Source organism: Bombina bombina, chromosome 6 (assembly GCF_027579735.1).
Source record: "Bombina bombina isolate aBomBom1 chromosome 6, aBomBom1.pri, whole genome shotgun sequence".
Lineage (NCBI taxonomy): Eukaryota > Metazoa > Chordata > Amphibia > Anura > Bombinatoridae > Bombina > Bombina bombina.
Genome location: NC_069504.1, coordinates 1,019,168,523 through 1,019,188,902, shown reverse-complemented (window position 1 = coordinate 1,019,188,902; position 20,380 = coordinate 1,019,168,523).

Genomic DNA, 20,380 nt, shown 5'->3' with positions numbered 1-20,380 from the left:
AAACGCTGCTCATATTTTTAAGCTTTAAATAAAGTTTTTTTCTTTTATTTCTGAAGTGCTACCTTCCCTATTTTCTCTCATATACTGTATGTGGATCTAAGAAGGAGATCCAGAAGGTATTGTATGCTATAAATCACAATTTTTAAAGGTGTTTCCCTTTGAGTGCTGATCCAAACTCTTTGCAATATGAAAGTATCTGTCAGTATTTGTAGACACTAAAAGAATACAGTTCTGTAGTATATACATCCATGGACACATGTTAGGGAGGGGCAACAGGTAGCATTTTGCTCTATATATTTAAACACTTTTGTAATGCCAGTAAGGTACTGCTTTTAAAAATGATTTGCTGCACATGGAAACAATATTTTCTCCAGACCTATTAACATTTTTGCTGACTCCCATGTGCACATATTAGGGCCAGATTACAAGTGGTGAGTTTAGTGTTTTCGCTTGTGCGCAAACACAGCTAGAAGTAAACTTTTAACACGTGCGGGGAAGCGTGCATATTACAAGCAAAACGTCAGGACTTCAGATATAGGGGTCAATTTATCAAGCTCTGTACAGAGCTTGATGCCCCGTGTTTCCGGCGAGCCTTCTAAAGACCGCTTCTCCATAACCTGTCCGCCTGCTCTGAGGCGGCGGACAGAAATCCACCCGATCGAATATGATCGGGTTGATTGACACCCCCTGGTAGCGGCCGATTTACCGTGAATCTGCAGGGGGCGTATGCTGCCGGCATTTATCAATGTGCAGTTGATATGATCCGCTATATCGGATCATGTCCGCTCGCACTTACATAAATTGACCCCATAGTGACCACATTAACCTCTTTCCCTATAGACATCAATGGAGCACGCAAACAGGAAATAAAAACCTTACACTTATTGTTTGCTCAGTAACTCGACACACATTAGACCAACTGTGCTAACTTGAAGGTATTCATATTTTACATTCCAATGTTGTTCAGATAGAAGAAAATCTATATATATATATATATATATTGTAACAAGAACATTTGGCAACCACTTCCTTCTAGGGTTTAAATGCAATAGATGACAATCCATTTAAAGTTTTCAAAACTTTATTTTTTTCCAAAATAGCAAGGTGACTTTAACAGCAGCATACAGTTGGTTCACAGGTAAGGCAAAAGGACAAGCTTCTCTGCACAAGCTTCCAAAAGAGCAAAGCTCTGTCTGCAGCAACACAAATGTCCTTTACAGAATGTAACAGTAAACAGAAATCCAGCAAAACGTTTAGTACATAATATTTTTCACAACACATCATATTAGGCCTCCTGTCTAGCTGTAATCAACTTAGCTAGAGAAATGCTTCCCTTTTAAACCCTAGGAGCAGTAATCATGAGCTACATCTGAGTTTAATTGTCTTTAACAGCTGTAAGGTTAAAGGGACATGAAACCCACATTTTTCTTTTGTGATTTAGAAAGAGAATGCAATTTTAAACATCTTTCTAATTTACTTCTACTATCTCATTTGTTTTATTCTCTTTATATTCTTTGCTAAAAAAGCATATCTAGATATGCTCAGTAGCTTCTTATTGGTTGCTGCACATAGAAGCCTTGTGTGATTGGCTCACCCATGTGCATTGCTTTTTCTTCAACTAAGGATATCTAAAATATGAAGCAAAATAAATAATAGAAGTAAATTGTAATGTTGTTTTTTTGTATGTTCTATCTAAATCATGAAAGAAAGATTTTGGGTTTAGTGGCCCTTTAAGGTATTCACAACTAAAAAACACCAATCACTTCCCTGGGGTTTCTTAGCAAAATGGTAAAGTGAAATGTATTAAACTTGGTCTAATACATACTCCCTCTATCACCAAACCAGACTTTTTGTCACACTTCCTCCCCCCCAGCTCACCCTTGGTGGAGTGAGCGACCATAGAATTTAAAGAGTGTAACCTTGAAAGACCATCAGCATTGCCATGAAAAGACCTGCTCTGTGCTTAACAATGAAATGAAAAGTCTGCAGACTAAGAAACCATCTAAGTCACTCTTGCATTCCTCTCCTTATTCTGACTCATCCATTTGAGAGGAGCATGATCGGTAATCAACCTGAATTTCCTCCCCAACAAATAGTACTGAAGAGACTCCAAAGCCCACTTAATAGCTAAGCATTCTTTTTCAACAATAGAGTAATTTTTCTCTTGTTGGTTTAATTTTCTACTAAGAAATAATACAGGATGCTTCTCCCCTTGGTACACTTGGGAAAGAACAGCCCCCACACCAACATCCGAAGCATCAGTCTGCACTATAAAATCTTTACAAAAATCTGGAGTTACCAAAACCGGATAGGCACACAGGGCATATTTCAAATGCTTAAAATCCTTATCTGCTTCTGTAGACCATTTAACCATCACTGGTGATTTTGCTTTTATATGATCAGTTAAAGGAAAGGAGCAGCTATTGTAACAAAATCTGAAATAAACCTTCTATAATATCCAGTTAAACCCCAAAAAAGCTCTAACTTGTTTCTTAGTTAGGGGCTGGGGCCAGTTTTGTATGGCTTCTATTTTAGTTGTCTGTGGCTTAACTAATCCTCTCCCAATTGTATATCCCAAGTACTTTGCTTCCTCTAAACCAATGGCACATTTTGAAGGTTTCTCAGTTAAGCCAGCAGAGAAAATGGAGTCAAAAACTGCCTGAACTTTTGGGAGATGTGATTCCCAATCTGTACTATAAATGATTACATCATCAAGATAAGCTGCAGCATAACGAACATGGGGCTTTAGAATTCTATCCATCATTCTCTGAAATGTTGCAGGAGCACCATGTAACCCGAATGGCAAAACTGTATACTGAAACAACCCATCTGGAGTTGAAAAAGCAGTTTTCTCCTTTGCCTGATCAGTGAGGGGTACCTGCCAACAGACTTTCGTTAAATCAATTGTTGTTAAATAACATGCTTTTCCTAGTCTTTCTATTAACTCATCAACCCAACAGTTGCCATCTTACAAGATGGAAAGAAAATATTCCCAAAGCCCAATTTCTCAGAATAAGGAAAAATTGCTCTACCCTAATTGATTATGAAGAGCAAGCAAAGATCTTAAGTTTAAGATTTTCTGATAGAGGGTATGATAAGGAAAAAATATCTAGAAATCTAGAGGAAGTAGAAGGAATAGGAAGAGATACCTTGTTACAATACAAAAATAAGAACAAGATAAGTGAGCCCTATGATATTGAAGAAACAGACATGGCAGTCCCATTTATAACCAACTATAATCGCAAATATAAGAAAATTGAATTAATCATAAACAAACATTGGCATATGGTGAGGGGATATCCCATTATTGGAGATAAATTAACAATGAAACGGAAATTTATATACAGGAAATCTAATCATCTTAAAAGCATTTTAGCACCTAGTGAGTACAAAAAAGGAAAATCCACCTTTATCCAAAAAGATCTACTGGGAAATAAGACTAATGGTTTCTACCCATGACATTGCTGTAAATCCTGCCACAATAGCTCCAGAATCAAATAATTCTCCTCCAACCAAACAAGTGAGAGATTCACCATAAAAGACACAATAAGGTTTACAGACAAGGGTATTGTGTATTTAATACAATGCAGCTGTAATAAGCAATATTTAGGAGAAACGACCAGGACTCTCAAGGAACGAATCAGGGAACATCTTTGGCTTATCGAAAAAGGGAAAAAAGATACCCATCTATATAGGCATTTTAGAGACGTCTATAGTAACAATTTAAAGGAACTTAAATTTGGGGGTATAGTTAAAGTTCAACCAGATTGGCGGGGAGGGAATTTTGAGACTAAACTTCTGAAAAATGAAGCAGAAATTATTTATAAAATGAAAACTCTACATCCCCTAGGACTCAATTCTGAATTAGACGTCACACCATTTATGTATGAATAGATAGAGGCTTTATTCTCTGTATGTATGTATATATATAAATAATTCTAGGAATGACCATTGTTATAAGCCCCCTATTATTTCTTATTACCGCTTAGGGTTTTAAGAGGATGAATGTACTTCACACATCACCGCTTTTTGTGGTATATCTAAGCCCCAAACGAATAGCTCACTTATATAAACAATTAGAGGGATATACATCCATACAAGAGAAAATATACTATACCCAAATTAAATCATTTTATAGAAATGTGTTGAATATTAAAAACCCCTCAAGGAACAAATATTATTTGAATATCTAACTAGAAATCAATATGTCTATACTAATGACATTAACATAAAAGACCTTATGCTCAACCTAAGAGAATAAATTTATCTTCCGGGACCAGTATATACACAACTCATAGATGACTGGTCTGATATATGTACAAACAGAACTACTAATTAATCAATATATGATGAGAAACAATATTATAAAACATATTGCCTTAATATGTACAAACAGAACTACTAATTAATCCATATATGATGAGAAACAATATTATAAAACATATTGCCTTAATAATTAATAAATTAATTTGTTAAGAAACATCCACCATACTAGTTGATTGTGTATTTTGGATTAATGTCCATACAGTGTCAGCTGAATTGATTGGATGTATGAGATTTTGGGATTAATGTGACAACTACATAATATTTCAATTTATTTATAATTCATCTCTAGTAGATTCCAAAAATAAGGGTTTTCAGAGGTTATATGATTAATATGATGCCAGATGTGAAGTAGCTTTCTTATTTTGTCCTAATCCACCTTTAGTGTATTCCAAATTAATATTAAGAAGGAGTTGCCAGAGGCTAATTGCATAATTTCACACAACCTATCAGAAGTAAGGGAGATCTATAAATATGCTAATACTACACATCACACACATCTTGAAAAAGCCCCCAGGGGTGAAACACATTGATTGTGTGTGTAAGAAAGAGACTCCAAGAGAGAGATTTATACCATCCAATATCAGGACTATTTGTGTTATTGCACATATTGTGTGTGTAATTTCACGTACTTTGGGGATTTCTTTATCCTTAATCATACTGACTCCTGGTACTAGACTTTAACCACAGAAGAACATTAAAACTCCCAAGTCTAGGAGTGTAATTGATTAATATTGCAAAGTTTGTCCAGCGAAGAAAAGCACAGCATAAGACTGATCTCAGAAGCTGGTATCAGTAAACAGCTGATCTCTTCAAGATGCCCACGCTGTGACGTCAGACGCCATACACGCCACACTCGTGCAATAGCCAAGAAGGAAGCTGAACCTATTCGCACTGCCTAACACCCACACCGCGGGAGCGGTTCAGAGGATTCCCTAATTATTCCAGGAACAGAAGGACAGTCAATGTGACTGATACACTTATTTTGAGAGACGATCTATTCTCCTCCTGGCAATTCTGCAACATCATTAACGCCCCCTCTCTCAACGGAGAGTGAGAGGCGTGCAGGTACTTTCTCACTTACCCTTCAGTCACAATATAGTCAGATCGACTATCCCAACACCGTCAAATAAACGATATTTGAAATAACCATCTTTCCATACACACCATTTAATAACTGAAACAAATATAACAATTTTTTTAAATATCGATACAAATTTTTTAATATCGATACATATTTTTAACTGACTAGTCATTTTTGTGCAACTTTTTCACTTCTCTTTCATATTTTTTGACCATAACAAGCTTTTTAGACAAATGTAGCTACCACCTAATATTTTTTTTCTGAAAGATTTTTTCTTTTCTTTTCCCTGGACGTCCAGTGTGAGCAATTTATACATATGCTCTTTTAACTAGCTATTATTCTGATCACCGTCTCTAATTTATTCTACTGTTTCAGACATTGGTGCTATATAAATATTAGGTGCTATTCAGAAATTAGGTACTGTATTTTTTGTACTTTCTGTACATTTTATAGGTTTGTATTTATATTTTTAGATTTATTGATTAATATATTGTTTTAACCATAAGACATTCTATATAGGCATTATACTACTGTGATGTTTTTTATATAGTTGTTATTAAAGAATTTGTATTTCTGTAATCTGCTTTTTTAGAGCTAGTCCCTTATGCATATTCTAGAATACTAATTATATATCATACCGCCAGACATCTGGCCTACACCAATATTGTACACTAATACGATTATTATTATATAGACTGATTTAAGTTGACACCAATAGCACATATTTATATAATTACTATTTCACTAGTCTACTTCACTTTATGAGATCTATACACTTAGACATAAAGAGTGCTTCCATTTAAACCCTATTAATATTACAACTAGGTGTGACTTCCATTATCCCCATATCGTGGTTTTTTAATTAATTTATTCACCCCCAGCCTAGAGCGCCAGTACTTACTATTCCCTTTTGTATATATTAGACCTGTCTAATTTGGAACTTAATTGAGGAAGTTCCATTGTATCTGGCTATAAGGGAGTCTTTAGCACCAGCTCTACCCACCCTTTTCTATTAACTCATCAACCCTAGGCATTGGGTTGGTATCAAATTTTGAAATACAATTTAATTTACGATACTCGTTACAAAATCGTAAAGTACCATCTGGTTTAGGAACTAACCTAATTGGATGGCTCCAATCACTGTGTGATTCTTCAATCACCCCAAGTTTTAACATTTTTTCCACCTCCAATTTAATAGCCTCCCTACGAGCTTCAGGAACTCTATAGGGTTTAAGGGAAACTTTTTTCCCTGGTTCTGTAACTATGTCATGTTTAATTACGTTAGTTCTCCCTGGCATCATGGAAAAAACCTCTCTGTTCCTTCTAATAAAGCCCTTGAGTTCTTGCTTTTGATGCACAGATAGGGTTTCAGAAATATTTACCTCTGGCTCAGTAACAGGTATCTCTGTTGTATTTACCGCACACAAAACCTCCCTATCCTTCCAGGGCTTCAGTAAATAAATGTGATATATCTGCTTAGGTTTTCTTCTCCCTGGTTGACTCACCTTATAGTTTACATCACCCACCTTTTCAATTATCTCATATGGGCCGTGCCAAGTACCCAAAAATGTATTTTCTACTGTAGGGACTAAAACTAGTACCCTGTCACCAGGCTGAAACACTCTAACCCTAGAATTATGATTATAACTGTGTTTTTTTTCTTCTTGGGCTTTTCCCATATGTTCCCTAACTATGGGCATGACAGCCTCCATTCGATCCTGCATTTGAGATATATGCTCAATAACACTTCTATAGGGTGTAGTTTCCTGTTCCCATGTCTCTTTAACGATATCAAGTATCCCCCGTGGATGTCGACCATACAAAAGTTCAAAAGGTGAAAATCCTGTTGAGGCCCGAGAAACTTCCCTGATAGAAAACATTAAATAAGGCAATATAAGGTCCCAATTTTTTCCATCCACATCAATTGCCTTCTGTAACATACTCTTTAGGGTCTTATTGAACCTCTCTACAAGCCCATCAGTTTGAGAGTGATATACTGAAGTTTTCAGATGCTTAATATGGAGCAGTTTACACAATTCTTTTGTAACCTTAGACATAAAAGGAGTCCCTTTATCTGTCAACATTTCCTTGGGTATACCCACTCTACTAAACATAAGCATAAGTTCCTTTGCTATAAATTTTGCAGAGCTATTACGTAGGGGTACTGCCTCAGGATAGTGGGCTGCATAATCCAGGACAACCAGTATATACTGGTGTCCTCTGGCTGACTTCACCAGTGGACCTATCAAGTCCATAGCATTTCTTTCGAATGGCACATCAATAATTGGTAAAGGCACTAATGGACTACGAAAATCCTTAGTGGGCGCAGTTAGCTGGCACTTGGAACATGAAGAGCAATAATTATTAACAGCCTTAAACACACCTGGCCAGTAAAACCGTCTAAGGACGCTTTCTTTAGTCTTATCCATTCCTAGGTGCCCCCCCTAGTATGTGACTATGTGCAAGATTTAACACTGTATTATGAAAATCTTGAGGTACCAACAACTGTTTAACAATATCTGTGCCTTTTTTGTCTACTCTGTATAGCAGGTTATTATTTACTTCAAAGTGAGGATAAGGTAATGGATTTTCTGGCTGTGGAATAACACCATTTACAACCCGGATATAATTTCTTGCTTCCGCCAAAGTGGGATCCTCCCATTGGGCACTTTTAAAATTACCACAATTAATCTCCAAATTTAATAAATCATCATTGCTTTCTGTACTAACACCTGGCTCATTATTCTGGATAGGCTGGTCTCCTATCAATACAGGCATAGAACAATAAGTTTTACTTTTACTGTTTTCTTCCAAATCAATTTCATAAAAAGGGAACACAAAATCCTCAATTGTTTCATTCCCTTTGGACTCCTTAGCTGAATTTACTATTAAAGTCCATAATTCAAAAAAACGTAGGAAAATCTCTTCCTATCATCATGAGCCAATTTGGGTACTACACCTACCCGATGTTTTAAAGAACCTTAATTCAGCTGTAGCATATTCACGTTTATCACCATGAACACAAAGAATACAGATTTTATGCATATGATTTATAGTCAGGTACTATTAATTTTGCCACTAATGTAACCATACTACCTGAATTAAGTAATGTTTTACACATTCTACTATTAACAGTCACCAAACACATGTGAGAGACATCACTATTATCAGAATGAATACAGTTAGACAGAAATGAGTGCGGCCCTGTATTATCACTTGTACTATAGTCCATCAGTTCATCTTTAAGGGCACAGTCTCTGGCAACATGATTAACCTCATTACACTTAAAACATTTAATACTATAATTAGATTTCCTTCCAGGTTGGTTATATTTAAATGTTCCTCTATCTCCTAGAGGAGTGTCCCTGACTGACCCATCAACGCAGGGAAGCAAGTAATCCTCGTTGAAAGCGATCCATCACCAATAACTGCTGGTTGTAGCGATTTCCTGGCAAGGTGAATGATGTCTAACATCTGTGATCTTGCAGCTTTATCAGATGCATATCTCCAAGAGTGGAATCTTTGAGCACTTACTGCAGAAGTCACTCCTAGGCGTGCCAGGATCTCAGCCTTCAGCTTGTCATAGTCATTGGCTTGCTCCGGCTCTAGGCCAAAGTAGGCATTTTGAGGTTCTCCACTTAAAAAAAGGTGCAAGTATGCTCGCCCACTCAACTGCTGGCCATCCTTCTCTTTCCGCTGTTCTCTCAAAGGCAAGAAGATACGCCTCAACATCGTCCGCTGCAGACATCTTTTGAATATAGTGACTAGCTCGTATAACTTTAGAGCCTTGGCAGCCACCAGCAGGATCAGAGTTCAGTCTCTCAGATATAGCTTGAATCTCTTGCCGCAAGGTGCATATGGCATTCTGCTGTTCCTCACAAACCTTTCTGAATGTTTCTGCTTGAAATGTGACCATCTATTGCACCAGCACTTCAGTACTCTGTGTTTTTGCCATAATCATAGCGTTCTCCGTCTGTGCCAACACCAACTGTTGCAGAGCTGCACTGTTTTCAGCAGCTTTTCTATTGGCCTCATGTTGCACAGCAGTAGACTGAGTCAGTGCTTTAATAACTTCCTCCATGTTGCTTGCAAATTATAAAACCCACAGACATAATATATATATATATATATATATATATATATATATATAATGATTGTTTTGTAATATATATATATATATATATATATATATATATATATATATTAATAAAAAACAAAGGTGCCAGTACTCATTGATTATTGATTGATATATTGTGCTCTGTAACTTTGAGATAAGCTAAGGGACAAAGTTATTTACAATGCTGGATCTATTTTGCAGCCCCCTCTGATAAAAACTAGAGTATTTATACGATGATTATAAATATTACCTGTTATGAGATGGCAGAGGTAGAGGTACTCAATATATATATATGTATATATACTTACAGACAGATATCTAGGCATGTATATATACATTATAGCCCTTTCCATTTAAATACCCTGTCATATAACATATACCTTTTAACCCTAATAACTTTTTTTTTTATATTTATATGAATATTTTTTTATTACATAGTGTATATATGAGTGTAACACTTTATTTTAATGAATTTATATTGTGTTTGGAGCAACTTTTAATTTAGCCCTAACCCTTTACTTTCTGTCTCGCTATCCTGGCAAGCACAAATTTAACTTGCACTAGTGCGGTCGCATTTACTTTCAACAGGTAATATAAGCGCAAGTTAATGCGGGCGTGAAATCTCAATATTGCGCTGCTCTAATATTAGCGCACCACTTGTAATCGAACACTATATATGTTAATATATATTAATATATAATAATACATTGACAGAATGTTTGTTGTAGAAGGACTGGGTACCTTTTCAAAAGCTCAAAATCAGCTATAGACTACACATCATCATGGGGGAGCGATTCTACATTCTTTTACATCAAGCAGAATAGAGCTGATATCAGTTGCATCTGCATAGCATTCCTTAAAGGATTTCCATGTATCTGTACTCACTGTACATTTTCAGTATTGTACAGTTAATATTATGACTATAATACCAAAATGTTTGTTTCACATAATGTGAATCAGGACAACAGTGAAGCATGTGACAACTAATGACATCAAGTATCCTAGCATTTTACAATATACTTTTGTTTTCTTCATTAGAGGAATTATAGGCATCTGTATATACACAACAAATAACACTGTTATGGCTACTTTCATGGTCAGTATTATCAGAGGTAAAGTGCATGTGACCTTGTAGCTGCATTCCACAAATCACTGTTTTAAGGTACATTAGTAAACATTGTATTAGTGTACAAAAAGAGCCAGACACTCTTTAAGATATAAATATTTGAATTAACCTTTCTGATTTACTTTTCATTTGGATGTGGAATGGAAAAGCATTTACTAATGTTATTCTAGTTTCTGTGATCACTCCAAAATTATTACCTGTTGAAAATATGCAGTGGGTCTGAGGTATCACATTTAGCTAAATCTGAGAAATATATTCTCTCTTGGTCTCTGTTCTCTACTATAACCATGCTGTACAATAGTGTATGTCTGTTAGTTTCATTGGAGATCACTGGAAATATGAAGGTTTCATAAGATATTGTATATAAGTATTTAGATGTGAGTTGAACAATCTTTTAAAAAGAAAAGAAAATATTTTTTTTTCTGCTCAAAACGTTATGTCTGTGAATTAGCTTTAGATGAGCAAGAAAAATGTGACAAAACAATAAATAGTAATTACAAAGACACAAAAGAAGTAGAATTGAAGTGGGATATGGAGAGCCCAACACAAACAAAAAAAGGGCCACATTGTAACCCACCCGGGCTTAGGTAGGATAATCTTAGGTTGACACTTATCTAATTACCAATACCTAGTTCACTCATTGAGTACACACCAAAAATTTACTTTACTAAATGAAAGGGCCGACCACTAGAAATTTTGTGGCCCCTTACTAAACCATTGATCGGGCCCCCCACTAACCCATATACAAAGGGCTCCATGTACTAAAAGGCAAGTGGACAAGCTTCTCAACTTGAGAAGTTGTCCACTTGCCTTCGCTGCATACAGGAAGCATACGAACAGGATCTGCTGCCCATTTTAAGCTTGCCCCTTCTCTTGTGTGACCAGTTGTGTGAGAGAAGAGACTGTCAATCACCCTGAGTGAGCGAGCTCTCTGTTATTTCTTTTGAGAAAGCCGTAATTTACATTTTTAAACTTAGCAACAAGATCCGATGTTAACGATTATTTATTTTAAAACTAGCACTCGGTGAACTTGTATGTGAAAGTATTTCACTGTATAGACAAACACAATTTTGTCAGTCATGCTGTACTTAACTATTTAAAGGTGGAATTATAAAAATATGGTGGACTATATACGAAAATATAGGTCATTACATAGCCAAACCATTTAGGTAATCATGTTGTATTAGATGAAGTAATGGTGAAATTAACTAACACTTAGGGCCAAGCATATGAAGGATTTCATTACACCTGTATTTCTAATATGCGAGCACAATTGGATTAAATAGTTTGTGCCTGCCTATATACATACAGGCATTCACAAGCTTAGACAATGCTATGAGAGACGAACAATAATATTACCGTAGCAATCATAGACTTATTTATTTATTCACTCCACCGGCTCTTGATAGGCTATAGGAGTGTTTACATGTGGTGCATATTAAAAAGTACAATATTTACTGTTCCTGGTGTAATAATTTAATATAAAGATTCAGGATATATCACAAGTCCAAGAGTTAACCAATAATGTTTTTTTGGGGGTATCAATTTACCTGCTCCTGTCATGTTGGCAGCGTAGCCTAGTGCAACATTTCTTATTATATATATACAGTTCTGCTCATAAGTTTACATAGCCTGGCAGAATTTATGATTTCTTGGGCATTTTTCCGAGAATATGAATGATAACACAAAAACTTTTCTTTCACTCATGGTGTTTGGCTGAAGCCATTTATTATCAATCAACTGTGTTTACTCTTTTTAAATCATAATGACAACAGAAACTACCCAAATGACCCTGATCAAAAGTTTACATACCCTGGTGATTTTGGCCAGATAACATGCACACAAGTTGGCACAAAGGGGTTTGAATGGCTATTAAAGGTAACCATCCTCACCTGTGATCTGTTTGCTTGTAATTAGTGTGTGTGTATAAAAGGTCAATGAGTTTCTGGACTCCTGACAGACCCTTGCATCTTTCATCCAGTGCTGCACTGACGATTCTGGATTCTGAGTCATGGGGAAAGCAAAAGAATTGTCAAAGGATCTACGGGAAAAGGTAGTTGAACTGTATAAAACAGGAAAGGGATATACAAAGATATCCAAGGAATTGAGAATGCAAATCAGCAGTGTTCAAACTCTAATAAAGAAGTAAAAATGAGGGGTTCTGTTGAAACCAAACCACGGTCAGGTAGACCAACTAAAATTTCAGCCACAACTGCCAGGAAAATTGTTCGGGATGCAAAGACAAACCCACAAATAACTTCAGGTGAAATACAGGACATGTGGTGTGGCTGTTTCAAGATGCACAATAAGGAGGCACTTGAAGAAAGATGGGTTGCATGGTCCAGTCACCAGAAGAAAGCCATTACTACGCAAATGCCACAAAGTATACCGCTTACAATATGCCAAACAGCACAGAGAAAAGCCTTAAACCTTCTGACACAAAGTCATTTGGAGAGGAGTCAACAAGGCCTATGATGAAAGGTACACCATTCCTACTGTGAAACACGGAGGTGGATCGCTGATGTTTTGCAGTATGTTGTCAAACAGAACGTCTCATTTTTCACTTCTTGATTAGAGTTTGAACACTGCTGATTTGCATTCTCAATTCCTTGGATATCTTTGTATATCCCTTTCCTGTTTTATACAGTTCAACTACCTTTTCCCATAGATCCTTTGACAATTCTTTTGCTTTCCCCATGACTCAGAATCCAGAATCGTCAGTGCAGCACTGGATGAAAGATGCAAGGGTCTGTCAGGAGTCCAGAAACTCATTGACCTTTAATACACACATACTAATTACAAGCAAACAGATCACAGGTGAGGATGGTTACCTTTAATAGCCATTCAAACCCATTTGTGCCAACTTGTGTGCATGTTATCAGACCAAAATCACCAGGGTATGTAAACTTTTGATCAGGGTCATTTGGGTAGTTTCTGTTGTCATTATGATTTAAAAAGGTAAACACAGTTGATTGATAATAAATGGCTTCATCCAAACACTAACCATGAGTGAAAGAAAAGTTTTTGTGTTATCATTCATATTCTCTGACAAAAGGCCAAGAAATCATAAATTCTGCCAGGGTATGTAAACTTATGAGCACAACTGTGTATATATATATATATATATATATATATATATATATATATATATATATATATATTTGTGTCCACATTTAGTGTCTAACCATTTAATAAACTATAATTAGGATACACCACAAGTCCATGAGCTAGCCGACTAATATAAGTCAGTGGTTATAGCAACGCAATTCTAATTTCCATATAAACAGAACTGGAATTACCTTAAGATACCTGGTAATATTGATAAAGACATACAATAGCAACACTGCAGTAGCCTATAACACAGGTATTTAGGTAACTAGTTCTGAATACTTGATGGGTTTATACAGTGCTGCACATTACCCAATAACGATACATACTAGGTTTGTTTGTGGTGTGTGCAATATTTCCATAGTAATGTCCATAAAATACTATAATTCTAATATTCAGACCCTATTGACTTTTGCTGCAATCGTGTATATAAAAATCCTTTAATAATTGAAAACCAATTTAGTGCCCAATTAATAACCATCCTATTGTGACAACCTGATTATTATACAACACTAATAAAAGGACAGAGTGTTAATATTAAACTCTGGAAGGTCCTATGCTGACCAACACTATTCCTAAATTTACTTTGTTTTGGTCAATTACACTATATACTCTTATATAGTTACCACCAGACCACCTGTAGTGTTAAAATAGTATCTTGATAATACATCTCTGAATCTTGTTTGTGTTTTTAATGTCGCACATTTTGTTTTCACTTTTAAATTTGTATTAAAAGTTATGTTTTAAATTAATACCCAGCTCGTTACCCCTTATAACATGATGTCCTTTACATAAGAGAAGACAGAAGTGCTATCTAAGTGCATCTTTTTTTAGTCAATTCTTTTTTGACTCAACTCTGTAATCTCTGTTATTTCTTTTCGCCACCTCAGAGGTGGCGAAGAGTTTAAAATTGCGGGAATCAGGCTCACATGTGCGAATATGCCCTGCAAGGGCTCCAGAGCAGCTTACGCTGCTTTATACATGGAGCCCACAGACTCACACTAACATACACTAACACACACAGACCTAAAACAGATACACACTAACACATACACACACAGACAATAACACAGACACACTAACACAGACACATAGACTAACTCTGACACACACTAACAAATGGACACAGAGACACTAACACAAACTCACACTAACCTATACACAGACACCAACAAAGACACAGAGATACACTAACCGGCATAGACACACACACTAACACATACAGAAACACTAACACACACACTAACACATACACAGAAACACTAACACAGACACACAGAAACACTAACACATACACACAGACACACAGAAACACTAACACATATACCACATATACACTAACACATACACACAGACACACAGAGACACTAACACAGACACACAGAAACACAAACACTAACACAGACACACATACACACTAACACATATACACAGACAGACACACTAACACGGAGACACAACACAAGTATTGTGTCTATTTACAAAAGGCTTACTAGTTAGATTCAACAGACAGTCAATGCTATTCAGCACAGTGACCTAGATGTAGCCCAGATTGTGATGTCATCAGTGAGGGAGCTTGGCAGCCATTTCAAAGTGGCCATAAACAATAGTCATTTTACAATAACTTTTTTACTGTTCTTGCTGCATGATATAGAAAGGGTGCAGGAGGATATTTGCAGCTTAATCTAAAGTAAGTCTTTAAAGTGAAGATAAACATTGATGAATCAGTGCCCTGTTTTTAAAAATCCTATTAAAAACAGGGACACTTTTCTGTGTTTCGGATTTCTCACTTAATCTTGGGAAGTCTGAGATTTTGAATATCTCCATGCCACAAGATAGCTTTGCTACGTGTGGCTTCCGCTGCCCCCTGAAAATAGCAACAAAACACCTGAAGTACCTGGCCTCCTCAGTAAAGGAAATTGTCATGAATTGGATCCGCTCATTGCCGTGTCGCCGCGGCTCACAGATCCCCTCTGTATCACGTCACGTTGCCTAGCAACGTGACGCGGTATCTGGCTCTTCTCCTGACGTCAGAGTCTCCCTGCCTTCAAATCTCGGTGGGAGATCTGAATTGGCGCCCGTTTGTTTTATCTCTTTCCTACCTTCCGGACCGGACCTGTGTGAGTAAATTCTTTTATGTCTCCCTTGCCTGAATCCTTGCCTGAATATTCTCTGTCTGTTTGCTAATCCTGCTTTTGGAGATATTTGCTAAAACAAACCTGCTAAAAGGATTATCTGTTTGTTTGCTAACCTGCATAAAAGGACATTTGCTTTATTTAAACCTGCTAAAAGGAATATCTGTTTGTTTGCTAATCATCATAAAGGGACATTTGCTTTATTCAAATCTAATAAGAGGAAGACATTTCTGTTTGTTCATTAACCTGCTTAAAGGGACATTTGCTTTATCCAAACCTGCTAAAAGGAATCTCAGTTTGTTTACTAAACCTGCTTAAAGGGACATTCGCTTTATCCAAACCTGCAAAAGGAATCTCTGTTTGTTTGCTAACCTGCTTAAAGGGACATTTGCTTTATCCAAACCTGCTAAAAGGAATCTCTGTTTGTTTACTAACCTGCTTAAAGGGACATTTGCTTTATCCAAACCTGCTAAAGGAATCTCTGTTTAACCTGTCAGCCGCTCTGGAATCAATCCGGGATGTAACCCAACTGCTAGCGTGAATTGAAAGCACACGCTAGCACACTGAGAAATATCCAGGACGTGACCCACTCAGGAAGCAGATTAGAAGATAACAAAAATGAATATTGTTCCAGAATGCAGGAAAGCCACAAAGGATAAAACGTCCCTTTAAGTAGTACAAAGAACAAAAAGGAAATGCTCTTACTTTGAAACTTCTGAAAAAGGTCCTCTTTAGCAGGCTTGTAAAACAAAGGAAAAGTTCTCTTTTGCAGCTTGTAAAAGTATAATGTCCCTTTAAGCAGGTTTATAACAAACAGAAAGGCAAAGTTCTCTTTTGCAGCTTGTAAAAGTAAATGTCCCTTTTAAGCAGGTGTATAACAAACAGAAAGGCAAAGTTCTCTTTTGCAGCTTGTAAAAGTATAATGTCCCTTTAAGCAGGTTTATAACAAACAGAAAGGCAAAGTTCTCTTTTGCAGCTTGTAAAAGTAAATGTCCCTTTTAAGCAGGTCTTGTTTAACAAAGAATAGGTTTAAAGGTAAAGGCCAAAGCAAGGTCAGGCAGGCAGAAGTCGGCATCCAAATATCAGCAAAAGGTATAGGCAAAAGACAGGGTCAGGCAAGCAGAAGTCGGCATCCAAGTGTCAGCAAAAGGGTAATAGCTACAGGCAAGGTCAGGCAGGCAGAAGTCAATGTCCAAATATCAGCAAGTAGGGATTAGGCAAGAGGCTTGGTCAGGCAGGCAGAAGTCGGTACACAGAAGAATAAAACTGATATGGTACTCACAATCCAGGGAAACAAACAAACGGGCCCAGATTCAGATCTCCCGCCGAGATTTAAAGGGCAGGAGCGTAACCGTCATCAGAGGGGTGTGAGAGAAAGCGTCATGTTGCTAAGCAACATGACGTCAGAGACACAGAGGAGTTCCGGGAGCCGCGGCGACACGGCGATGAACGGAAGCGCTCATGACAGCACCCCCTCCTCAAGGGCCCCTCCGGGGGACAGGACCAGGTCTATCAGGATGAGTCTTGTGGAAGGTCTTGACCAATATTGGAGCATTTACTTGATGAGCAGGTTCCCAAGAACGTTCCGTGACTGGATAACCCTTCCAATGAATGAGATAATACAATTTCTTGCCCCGCAATTTGGAATCTAGAATATGGCTGATCTCAAACTCAGGATGTCCATGCACCAATAACGGTGGAGGTTTAGAAAAAGGCTTAGAATACCTGTTAATCATCACAGGTTTTAAAAGAGAAACATGGAATACCGGATGGACTTTGAGAGACTTGGGTAAAGCTACCCGATAAGCAGTGGAACATACCTGACCCAGTATTCGGAAAGGACCCACATATCGTGGTCCCAATTTGTTAGAAGGTTGTTTCAGGCGAAGAAATCGAGAGGAAATCCAAACTTTATCACCAGGGCGATATTTGGGAGCCTTTTTCCGTCGAAGATCCGAAAAGAACTTGTAACGTCTAGAAGTTACAGAAAGAATACGATGTATCTTCTGCCAATGTCGAGTTAATCTTCGGGCTGTAAGATCAGAAGCAGGATTCACTGTGGAGGAAGTATGCAAAGGGAACGTCCTAGGCTGATATCCGTAAGCTGCATGAAAAGGAGAAGTCTGAAGGGAGGAATTGTACCGGGCATTATGGGCCAATTCAGCCAAAGGAAGGTAAGAAGTCCAGTTAGAATGATAATGATCCACATAATGTCTAAGATATGTTTCAAGACACTGGTTTACTCTTTCAGTCTGACCATTCGATTGTGGGTGGTGAGAAGTAGAGAGAGATATAGTAGTACCAAAATGTTTACAAAGTGACCTCCAAAATCGAGAAACGAATTGTACCCCTCTATCTGAAACAATATCAAGAGGAAATCCATGGATTCTTACAATATGTAGAATAAAAAGTTCAGAGAGTCTTTTGGCAGATGGTAATCCTGGCAAGGGTACAAAATGAGCCGTCTTAGTGAACCTGTCGACCACCACCCAGATAGTATTGTTCCCAGTGGACAAGGGAAGATCGGTAATAAAGTCCATGGATACATGAGTCCAAGGCTGGTGAGGTATAGGCAATGGTTGGAGTAATCCTGAAGGAAGTTGGCGTGGAGTTTTGTTCATGGCACATTGTGTGCATACTGAGACGTAATCCTTCACATCTTGAGAGAGTGTAGGCCACCAGACATGTTGTTTGAGGTTTCGAGTGGTAATACTGATGCCAGGATGTCCAGAAAGGGGACTATCATGAGCCCAAAATAAAATCTTGGAACGAAGGCGTTCAGGAACAAAGAGTAAACCATTGGGAGGTTTACAGGACAAAGGAAGACGCTCTTGAGCGGACTGTAATTCTTGTAACCAAGAAGTTGTTAACTGGGCAATGACTTCATGAGGTTGGAGAATGGTACCAGACTCAGGAACTGGGGTATCTTGAAATTGTCTGGAAAGTGCGTCTGCTTTAATATTTTTTGAACCAGGTATGTAAGACAAATTATAGTGAAACCGAGAGAAGAATAAGGACCAGCGTGCTTGCCTGGAATTTAGTCGTTTGGCTGTTTGGAGATACAGAAGGTTCTTATGATCAGTAAGTATAGTAAATGGCAAAGAAGTACCTTCCAGCCAATGTCTCCATTCATCCAATGCCATCTTGATGGCAAGCAACTCTTTATTCCCTACGTCATAGTTAAATTCGGAAGGAGTGAATTTTTTAGAGAAAAAAGCAACAGGATGAATCCTTCCAGTCTCTGGTATTCGTTGAGACAGAACCGCTCCAGCAGCAACAGAGGAAGCATCCACCTCCAGAATAAATTGAAACTCAGGATTTGGATGACGAAGGATAGGAGCTGAGGAAAAAGCTTCTTTGAGAGATTCAAAAGCTTCTATAGCCTCAGACGGCCATACTTTACAGTTTTGTCCTTTTCTTGTGAGAGAAGTAAGAGGAGAAGTAATAGTAGCAAAATTCTTGATGAACTTTCTGTAATAATTGGCGAAGCCTAGGAAACGTTGTAAAGCCTTCAAAGAATCAGGTCTAGGCCAATCCAAAATGGCAGAAAGTTTAGTAGGGTCCATTTCGAATCCAGATGCCGATATTACATAACCCAGAAAGGGTATGATTTTTTGATGGAAAGAACATTTCTCCAGTTTAGCAAACAGATGGAATTCTCTTAGACGTTGAAGTACTTTCTTGACGTGGTGCACATGATCTTGGTGGTTCTGAGAAAAAATTAAGATGTCGTCCAGGTATATGATAACAAAAATATTCAAAAAATCACGAAAGATCTCATTTACAAAATGCTGGAAAACCGCCGGAGCATTGCATAGCCCAAAGGGCATGACCAAATATTCATAATGCCCAAATCGAGTGTTAAAGGCAGTCTTCCACTCATCTCCTTTGCGTATACGGATCAAGTTGTATGCACCACGTAGGTCGAGTTTGGTGAAAATGGTGGCTCCCTGAAGATAAGTAAAAAGTTCAGGAATAAGGGGCAGAGGATAACTGTTCTTGATGGTAATCTGATTCAATCCACGATAATCAATACAGGGTCTTAATCCGCCATCCTTTTTTCCCACAAAAAAGAAACCAGCCCCTACAGGGGAAGAGGAGGGTCGAATAAATCCTCTAGCCAGATTGTCTTTTATATATTCTTCCAGAGCCATGTTTTCTGGTTTAGAAAGTGGATATGTTTTGCCTCGAGGATAGGCAGCCCCAGGAAGGAGGTCAATGGGACAATCAAAAGGGCGATGAGGAGGAAGACGTTCCGCTTCTTTTTTGGAGAAGACATCCACAAAGTCATGGTAATGCATAGGTAAGGATTCCGGAGTTTCAACTGTGAGAGCAATAGTGAGTGGTAACTTAGTAATCTCTTGAAGACATTTAGTCTGGCATGTAGATCCCCAGGAAGTGAGTTCACCGAAAGTCCAAGAAAAAATGGGATTGTGAATCTGGAGCCAGGGTAATCCCAAGATAATGGGAAATTGCGGAGTGGGAAT